At 36.8% G+C, this 7,680-nt stretch overlaps 1 non-coding gene across 1 annotated transcript; it reads right to left on the bottom strand.

Annotated features, from left to right (window-relative positions):
- Window positions 1-5,643: 5,643 nt before the first annotated feature.
- Window positions 5,644-5,750, bottom strand: LOC145049047 (small nucleolar RNA R71). Its single transcript, XR_013683167.1, has one exon. It is a non-coding gene; the product is annotated as a small nucleolar RNA R71 (small nucleolar RNA).
- Window positions 5,751-7,680: the final 1,930 nt, after the last annotated feature.

Below are 7,680 nucleotides of genomic sequence, written 5' to 3' on the forward strand. Positions count from 1 at the left end.
GGCCTAAGTGCTCTAAACAAAAAGCATACTTTCCAAAAGTATAAGTATTTTTATAACAAAGTATATCAATATACCCGAGTACCAAAATCAGTGTCATAAGTAGAACAAAACAAAAGTATTTGGATGTTGTCGTGGTTAAACCTGGGCAGTTATGTAATCATGTCTAGGGTCAATATAGCCTGATCAACTATATTTATTCGAGACATGACCAACATGTGCTTGGGAGTGATTGTGGTGTTGTAGCAAGCCTAAAACTTACCTAGATACCAGAAGAGTTGTATAATCAAACATAAGGGTTAAAATACTATAGGAGCATTTTAGGATGCTATACCGACCGAACCAGAAACTTACCCAAGAATCCATTCTTCAAGAATCAAGAATGTAGCTATGATACATTGGAAGTATTATTAGATTCGATGCCTATTAACTATCACTAATGAAACTTCCACTATTCCTATAGTTACTTATGCATGCTAATCATACATAACACTGGATTCGATAGACAGTCGAATACTTGATTCTAACCTAAGCCTACAACCAAACAAGGAACATGAAATAAGGATAAATCAAACATTCTCAAGCAATAAAATATTTGTTATGTAAAACAATGATGCATACACTAACCAACTGCTGTCATAATGTCAGTTCCATAAAGCAAAAAAAGAAATTCTCCTATGCTATCAGGCATCATAAATCAGACAGTTCTATCGTGCAATTCCTAAGGATCCATAGCCTACAAACTAGGATGAAGTTTTATCAATACACAAAACAAGTATGGGTATCTTGGGGAACACTTTCCTTGACTCCAACTGATTGTACACATCACATCCGTCTCAGTCGTTTTAGAGTTAATTTTGAAAAATATTTTGCAGATCCTTAGTTTGAGACTGGGATCCCATCGCAGAAACCATGAAAAAAAAATTGTTTTTAAAACTATATCAAAATCCATAAATCATATAAATCATAGTTTCCAAAAGTCATAATCATAAATCAGAGTATCCCAAAATCATAGGTCAAGTAAATATCAAGGATAATGTGCACAAACATGCCTTTACCTTCCCCTATCTTCAAATGTACCTGAAACCATAAACTCAAACATTAAGCCAAAGCTTAGTGAGATTCCCCCAAAATGCCCTAGACAACAGAACATATATAGTATGGGTTTTATGCAAAACAAATAAAAAACCTAAGTGTACATGCAACCGTAATCTTGATCTATGTTTTTTATAATTGAACATACAACATTGAAAATCAAATAAGAACCGTAAGGATACCTAGATATTTTTGAAAATTAGAAACAAAGAAAGAAAACATACCTTTTGATCCTTTGGAAGCAAGCACCACAATTTTCGTGTCTCTAGTGGTTCACACCCAAGCTAGCAAGAAGGATGGGTAGGAGAGAAGAGGGAGGATATTTTTTGGCCTATGCTCTCTAGGGTTTAAGGTGCTGGATATGAGAGGGTTTAAGGCCCTTTATATAGGTGAGGTAGCTTAGAGCCAAAGCTAGGGTTTAAGGAGGAAACCCTACTCCCTTATCTTGGTTACCAAGCAGCCCATGAACCTCCATCCAAGAGCCTTGGGACGAAAATTCTATGCCCTTCCTAGAATTTTTCGTCCAACCTATTTCAAGGAGGTTCTAGATCCCTTTTCCTCAACTATCAATAAATTGCAAAATAGCCCTTGCACTTTTAATTAATACAATTAATGTGAAAATTAATTCTAATTAATTTCTGATCAACTATTAATTAAATAATATGAGTTATAATTAATATATCATTTTCATAATACATTAACAAATCAATTATTTTAATTTATTAATCAAATAATAAATTAACCTCTCTCTCCAAAAAAATCATCTTGTCCAATTGCTAGGTTTGAGAGCAACGCAAAAGGACTGTGCTACTATCAATTCAAGTTTATACCAATTATAGTTATGGACTTGAACACCTAATCTAACTGTAGCCTACTTGGATAAGTCTAATAACTATAACGACTTGTACAACTTCTAAACCAATAAGCAAATTGTAGCTTCTAAGAGTCGTTGTCGAACTCTAACCCAGTCAGATACGTGTGCTAAGATAAGTGATTACATAATCCTCCGTTCTGCAAGATATCATTCGGATATGAAAAATGGAACATAATCAATCTCATTGTCCATTACTTTGTTTCCCGATTTCTGATTTGTAATGACAAAGAACTACTAATCGAAAACATCAATTTAGTCCTGGCCGGGCCCGACACAATAAGTCAACACCAAATCATTGAGGGGCTTAAAATATATCGCTTTTCCCAATAGAGCAAAAAAACATATAAACTTTGACTTATATGCTTGTACTATCTACTCACCAAATCATGCACAACAATATGTTTTATAACATCCAGTTACTGATGCGTTTACCTATTATCAAAGCATAACTGCTTTGTAAACCACAACTCATATATCTCCTTATTATTGTCTCAGAATTACTCGTGATATGTTCCATGAAGTAATTCTCTGAGCGTGGGTTAATCCAATACTTAAATCTCCATTTAAAAGTACTCATGAATATTGTAGCAATACTATTTCTATGTCTAAAACCCTTTAGATAATCTACAATCTAATTCATGACAATATTAATTTGGTACTCACTTCAAAAAGTATGATCGACTGTGGATGTTTGAATAATCGAATTATTTGGGAAGTAAAACATGCAAAATAAAATACAATAATAGATAACTGACAAAAGGTAGTAAACAAACTCATAAATAATTCTCTATTATTTGATCACCAGAAGTCAATTACATTTACTTGTTACAAGTTTCAAAAATAACTATCTAACTACTAAAATCAATATCATCTTTCAGACCAATGCTCCTTGCATGCTGAACGTGCTTTACCCTACTCAGACCCTTTGTGAGGGGATCTGCAGGATTTTCTTCAGATGACACCCTCTTTACAATGAGCCGACCTTCTTCTACTCTATGTCTAATGATGATATTTTATGTCGATATGTCTCGATCTGCCATGATCTCCTGGTTCCTTTGTTAAGGCAACCACCCCTTCATTATCACAGAAAAACTCCATTGGCTACTTAATGGTTGGAACAAATCCAAGGCCTCCGATGAAGTTCTTCAACCAAATTGCCTCATTTGATGCTTCACTCACTGCTATGTACTCTGATTCATAGGTAAAATCAGCCACCGTCTCCTGTTTGGAAGTTTTCCAGGTTACCACTCCTCTATTAAGGGTAAACACCCAACCAGATTGAGAACGAAAGTTGTCTATGTCTGTTTGAAAGTTGGCATCACTATACCAAGTTACTTGAGAATATCTTTAATTGCTATCTAGTGAGCTCTACCTGGATTTCCCTGATAATGACTGACCATGCTTAAAGTAAAAGCCACATCAGGGCGAGTATGTGTCATAGCATACATGATAGATCCAACGGTGCAAGCATATGGAACTCTACTCATTTATACTATCTATGCATCAATACTCGGGCTCCGAGTCTTACTCAGTTGGTATTACTCTATATAGGTAGCTATCCTTTCTTGGAATTTTCCAGACTAAAATGTTTTAGTACCTTTTCCAAGTATGTAGTTTGACTAATTCCAATTAGCCTCTTACTCATGTATCTCAGAATCCTTATCCCCATAATATAAGTAGCCTCTCCCAGATCCTTCATAGCAAAACACTTTCCAAGCCAACATCTTAACCTCTTGCAAAGTTGGAATGTCATTTCCTATAAGAAGTATGTCATCAATATACACCTAGGAAGGTTAATATACACCCACTAGCTTTGAAATATAGACATGACTCATCATCACTTCTAGAGAAATCAAACTCTTTAAGCTTCTCGACAAAGCAAAGATTCCATCTGCGAGAAGCTTGTTTCAATCCATAGATTGATTTATCAATCTTACACTCTCTATTTGGATATTTTGCATCCACAAAACCTTCTCGCTGACTCATATAAACACCTTCAACCAGTTTCCCATTAAGGAAAACAATTTTGACATCCATCTGCCAGATTTCATAGTCATGAAAGGCAGCTATGGCCAACATTACCCTAATAGATTTTTGATATGGGCATATTTAATCATAAATTTCATGCATTATCTTAGTACTTTATGTTGATTTTATCTCAAATAATGAAAAAAGGTGCTTAATTAGTTTAAATTTTCATTTTCAGCAACAAAGACATGCTCGGAGGTGAAAGGAAGTGGATCTAGCTATTGGAAGCTTGGAAATTGGATTTTGAAGGAAGAAGGAAAAAATGAAGAAGAACTTGGCGATTTTAGTCATCAACTCGACGAGTTTCTTAGAAGATTGCCAACAAATTAGTGCATTGTCGTACACACGATTTAAGTCAAAAACTCGGTGAGTTGGGTATTAAAACTCGACGAGTTGAGCCGTTTTTCAGAATTTATTTATAGATCGTTTTCACTCAAAACCCTAACTTTTGTTGGAGGCTTTTAGCGACTTTTGGAGGCCAAAGATGTTCTTAGAAGCTGTGGTTTTCGAAATTCAACTAGAGGCTTGGAATTGAAGAGATCTAAAGGAAAATTCGTAAGTAATTTACTAAATTTTCCTTTGTTTAAGTGTTTAGTAATTGATTAAGTTTATGGTCTTACAAAACTAGAGAAAAACCCCCTTTTAAATATTGTTTTATTTACATAATGTTAGTATTAATTTTAATTATTTACCGTTCCCTGTGTTTGATACCCTACTTACCTGAACTAAACTGCTAATCGATAGGTACACTACCTTTCGTGTGTCTGTCTTTGTGTTTAAGTTAGTAGGATTAAAACTAGGACAATCAACACGTATCAAGTTTTTGGCGCCATTGTCGGGGAACAATTCCGATTAGTTAATTTTATTTGCTAGTGTTATCGATCCTTTGTGTGAGATTTATCTCACATAAAGTTACAAGTTTTTCTTTTTTAATTTTCATTTTTATTTTTTCTATTATTGCGTTACACTCATCGAGTGCATATCTAAACTGGACGAGTTAGTTGCGTTTCAAGTTTTGTTTTTTATTTCATTTTGTTCACTTTACAAGTGAATTTTTGTTTTGTTTCAGTAAGTTTATGAGCCAAGGCTCTAGTTCTACATTAGTGCCACCTGTGGAAGATCCAGAGTCGATTATTCGCAAAAACAAAGACAAAGCAATCGAGGGATCAAGCGGTTTTGAGAAAGTTCAAGATGAGAAGGTGGTAGATCATGAGCCCAAAGCACCTGAATCTGAAGAAGAAAGTGACATCGAGCTAAAAGAAGAGATGGAAAACATTGCAAATATAACCATGGAGGAGTACAAGAAGAAGATGCGAGAGGATACCGAACCGGGTCTTGTTCAACCCGCCATTCCAGCAACTACAAACTTTGAATTGAAATGGCACATTCTCGCTCAACTGAAGGAGATCCCACTCTACGGGAAGTATCACGAAGATGCCTATAAACACATTGATGAGATGAACGACATAGCCAACTACTTTAACATCCCCAACGTGCCACGTGAGACTATGCTACTTCGGATGCTACTAGTTACATTCAAGGGAGCTGCGAAAGATTGGTTGAAGGAACTACCTCCAGGATCAATTACATAATAGGCCAAGATGCACAAAGAGTTCATTCAACATTTTTGTCCTCCCTCAAAGGTCTCAAAATTAAAGAAATCAATTGCCACCTTTGAGAAAATAGGAGGAGAATCACTCTACGAGGCATGGGAGAGATACAAGGGTTTGGTAAGAAACTGCCCTCAAAATGACCTAAACATGCAACAAGAGGTCTCCATCTTTTATGATGGAGTAAATGTGACAACTAGGCATCTCCTTGACTCCTAAGGACCACTCACGAAGAAGGCACTCGTGGTGATAAAAGAGTTGATTGAAGAGTTCTCTAAACACTCAAGAGAATATCATAACCCGAGACATGACTCAATTAAAGGAGTGGTGAATTCAGTTTCTGATGACATGGCAGCAATGATGGATAAGTTAGAGAGCATGGATCGTTGGATGACAAAGATGGACCAATCCATCCAAGCCATCCGAGTGGGTTGTGACAATTGTAGTGGGCCTCACCTTACCAAATATTGTGACTTCGACGAGAACGGAAACTGTAAAGCTCAAGTGTGTTATTCAAGCAGGGATAGGTAAGATGCAGATTGGTGGAAACCTAAAAAGGAATGGCTACCATATGAAGTATACAAGAAGTCGAAGGAGGAAAAGTATAGGCAAAAGGCAAGAGATTTCTATCAAAAGGAAGAACCAGTGCAAGAAAAGAAGGAATTTTGAAGCCATGCGTGCACGTTTTGCAAGTGCATCTGAAAAAAGACATGACGAGTCTGATGCTGCAATAAGAGATCAACAACTTATAATGAAAGAGCACAAAGTTATGATGAAAGATCTATAGGATCTACTACGGAATCAGCAAGCTTCACTCCTTAATATTGAAAAGCAACTCGGGAAACTTGCCAAGCAATTCAACGAATGAACACGGGATAGACTTCTTAGCGACACCGAGAAAAACCCGAGGGTAGCACACATAAATATTATGAAGACTAGGAGCAGTAAAATAGTCACTCCTCTGACCTCGATCCCGAATGAAGATCCAAAAGTGGTGCAAGAAGCAGAGGAAGAAAACCCGAAACTAGAAAACAGACGACTTAACTTGGCGAGTTGAGAAGAAGAACTGGACGAGTTTTTCTTCTGATGAGAAAAATAACCCTCCAATTAAGTCACATTAACCTCCATTGCCATTCCCAAGCCGAGCTAGACAAGACAAACAGAATGAAGAATATCAAAAGTTCATGGAGCACATCAAATCCCTTCAAATTAAGATTCCTTTCATCGAGGCGGTTGCACAAATGCCCAAGTATGCCAAATTCTTGAAAGACTTGAAGAAGATGGAGGAGGCATCTAAGGTGGTCCTTAATGAGAATTTTTCAGCCTCAGTGTTGAATAAATTGCCAAAGAAGATGGGTGACCCAGGTAGTTCGACTTTGCCATGCCAATTCGGAAATTTAGCTACACGTTATGCATTGGCCGATTCAGGGGCAAGTGTAAACTTATGCCATACTCATTCTTTAAGAAGTTGAACCTTCTAGAGCCGAGAATGATTTGATGGTGATTCATCTAGAAAATAATACGGTAATGTTTCTAAGGGGAATATGCGAGGATCTATTAGTGAAAGTCGATAAGTTCGTGTTTCCTTGGATTTCATAGTGCTAGATATGGAAGAAGACCATCTAGTGCCGATCATTCTTAGAAGACCCTTCCTAAACACCGCTTGCGCCATAATAGACATAAGAGAATCTAAACTTACCCTTCGGGTAGGAGATGATTCAGTTACATTTAGAGTGGATCAAGCCGAAGCACTAGAGGTTCAGTGACGACACGACCTTCTCGGTGGACATTTTGGAAGAACTATTCGAGGAATGGAAAGAAGACAAGTTGGGTAAATCCACCCTTGTATTAGAAGATGACTTTTATGCTGAAAGAGAACTAAAGGAGATAGAAATGTTACTCGAAGAAAGCGAATACTACGAATTAACCAAAAATGCTGAAAACTCAACTTGGCGAGTTGGGACGAAAATACGCGATCTGATGGGAAAAATGACCACAACTCGACGAGTTCCATTAATTCACTCGACATGTTCAGTGTTCAAAACACGACATTAGAGCTGAAAACTTTTCTGGAAC

Source organism: Lactuca serriola, chromosome 4 (assembly GCF_051521515.1).
Source record: "Lactuca serriola cultivar US96UC23 chromosome 4, Lser_US96UC23_V15, whole genome shotgun sequence".
NCBI lineage: Eukaryota > Viridiplantae > Streptophyta > Magnoliopsida > Asterales > Asteraceae > Lactuca > Lactuca serriola.